At 27.4% G+C, this 2,500-nt stretch overlaps 2 non-coding genes and 1 pseudogene across 2 annotated transcripts in view; all 3 read left to right on the forward strand.

Moving 5' to 3' along the window:
* Positions 1-360, forward strand: part of LOC129251055 (small subunit ribosomal RNA) — a 1,991-nt gene extending 1,631 nt beyond the window's left edge. The window contains exon 1 of the ribosomal RNA XR_008582890.1: positions 1-360. This exon is cut by the window's left edge and continues 1,631 nt beyond it. This is a non-coding gene — a ribosomal RNA (small subunit ribosomal RNA).
* A 592-nt stretch (positions 361-952) lies between these two features.
* LOC129250924 (5.8S ribosomal RNA) lies at positions 953-1,133 on the forward strand (annotated as a pseudogene).
* A 442-nt stretch (positions 1,134-1,575) lies between these two features.
* LOC129251078 (large subunit ribosomal RNA) overlaps positions 1,576-2,500 on the forward strand; it is a 4,119-nt gene continuing 3,194 nt past the window's right edge. Inside the window, exon 1 of the ribosomal RNA XR_008582910.1 lies at positions 1,576-2,500. This exon is cut by the window's right edge and continues 3,194 nt beyond it. This is a non-coding gene — a ribosomal RNA (large subunit ribosomal RNA).

The raw sequence follows: 2,500 nt of genomic DNA on the forward strand, positions 1-2,500 counted from the left end.
TAGATGTCCTGGGCTGCACGCGCGCTACAATGAAAGTATCAACGTGTATTTCCTAGACCGAGAGGTCCGGGTAAACCGCTGAACCACTTTCATGCTTGGGATTGTGAACTGAAACTGTTCACATGAACTTGGAATTCCCAGTAAGTGCGAGTTATTAACTCGCATTGATTAAGTCCCTGCCCTTTGTACATACCGCCCGTCGCTACTACCGATTGAATTATTTAGTGAGGTCTCCGGACGTGATCACTGTGACGCCTCGTGTGTCACGGTTGTTTCGCAAAAGTTGACCGAACTTGATTATTTAGAGGAAGTAAAAGTCGTAACAAGGTTTCCGTAGGTGAACCTGCGGAAGGATCATTATTGTGTTCCATATCCGTAAGAAAAACAAACAAACAAACAAACAAACAGACAAGCAAACAAACGAACAAAAAGAAAAAAAAAAAAAAAAAAAAAAGAAAAAAAAAAAAAAAATTTATATAATTATTTTGAATCCATAATTCTTTTTATTCTTTTTCATTCAATTTGTGATCCATCAATTATATCATATTAAATATAATATATGATGGTACATTTTGTAATGTTTTTTCTTATTTTTTTCTTTTAAAAACCTTTAAACATGAAAATAAAAAGTTGTACTTATTATTCATTTGATTGAATGATAAGTTAATTTGTTCACAATAACAAAAGTGGTATATATTTATTATATTATTATATATACATAAAATGATTAAAAAAATACAAAATAATTGAATCATAATAAATACCACCACTGTATTATTGTTGAACTAAGACATTCGCAACTTAATAAAAATGTTTAGAGTTAAATATATTTGATATATATTATTGAAAGAAAATCAATTTATATATTATTAATATTATTTAATTTTACTCTTTCAATTAATATATGCAAAAAAAAATTGACATTTGTTATAAATAAAAATAAATAAAAAAATACTCTAAGCGGTGGATCACTTGGCTCATGGGTCGATGAAGAACGCAGCAAACTGTGCGTCATCGTGTGAACTGCAGGACACATGAACATCGACATTTTGAACGCATATCGCAGTCCATGCTGTTATGTACATTAAATTCAATTTTAAAGTACTGCTTGGACTACATATGGTTGAGGGTTGTAAGACTATGCTAAATAAGTTGCTTATTCTTTTATAAAAATAATTGAATTTAAGCAAATGTGTATATTATTGGATTTTAAATAATTCATAATATTAATAGCAAAAAAAATAAAGATATATAATGAATTTTATTTATTATATATTCTTTAAAAAAAAAATCCTCTCAAATAAAATGAAATGATGAAAATATTGAATCTAAGTATTCTTTACAAAAAATTTTCATATTATTTATATATATATATAAAATAATAATTTATATATGTAATTAAAAGGAGGAATGTCTAGCATAAAAATTAAATTTTTTATTCTAGGATTGCCTCATTTTACATTATTATTATTTTTATATATTTACAATATATAAAAGGAGAAAAGAAAAATAGAGATGAAAAGATGATATAATTTTTTTATTAAATTGTGAGAAGATAAAAAAAGAATATTAAAACAACCTCAACTCATATGGGATTACCCCCTGAATTTAAGCATATTAATGAGGGGAGGAAAAGAAACTAACAAGGATTTTCTTAGTAGCGGCGAGCGAAAAGAAAATAGTTCAGCACTAAGTCACTTTGTCTATATGTCAAATGTGAGATGCAGTGTATGGAATATCTTAATATCTAGTATGAGAAATTAACGATTTAAGTCCTTCTTAAATGAGGCCATTTACCCATAGAGGGTGCCAGGCCCGTATAACGTTAATGATTACTAGAAAGATATTTCCAAAGAGTCGTGTTGCTTGATAGTGCAGCACTAAGTGGGTGGTAAACTCCATCTAAAACTAAATATAACCATGAGACCGATAGTAAACAAGTACCGTGAGGGAAAGTTGAAAAGAACTCTGAATAGAGAGTTAAATAGTACGTGAAACTGCTTAGAGGTTAAGCCCGATGAACCTGAATATCCATTATGAAAAATTCATCATTAAATAATTAAAAAAATAATGTGCATTTTTTTCATATAAGGACATTGTAATCTATTAACATAATAAAGTATTTATCAAAAGATCATTGGTGATATTAAGTTTATTTAAATTAATTTGCTTTTTAAGCATATTAACATAAAATAAATACTAATGATTTGATAAAGTGTTGATAGATTTTATTATATATAATGCTAAAATTCATTTTTTGAATTTTACAAAAAATTTAATATCTATGATATTAATATTTATTTGTATGCATTTATATGATTAACAATGCGAAAGATTCAGGATACCTTCGGGACCCGTCTTGAAACACGGACCAAGGAGTCTAACATATGTGCAAGTCATTGAGTTATATTAAACTTAATGGCATAATTAACTTAACTTAAATATAATGGGATTAATTTTTAGTCTATTTTTTAATAAATAGTCAATTAATTCAATCCCG

The sequence above is a fragment of the Anastrepha obliqua genome, chromosome 6, assembly GCF_027943255.1.
Source record: "Anastrepha obliqua isolate idAnaObli1 chromosome 6, idAnaObli1_1.0, whole genome shotgun sequence".
Taxonomy (NCBI): domain Eukaryota; kingdom Metazoa; phylum Arthropoda; class Insecta; order Diptera; family Tephritidae; genus Anastrepha; species Anastrepha obliqua.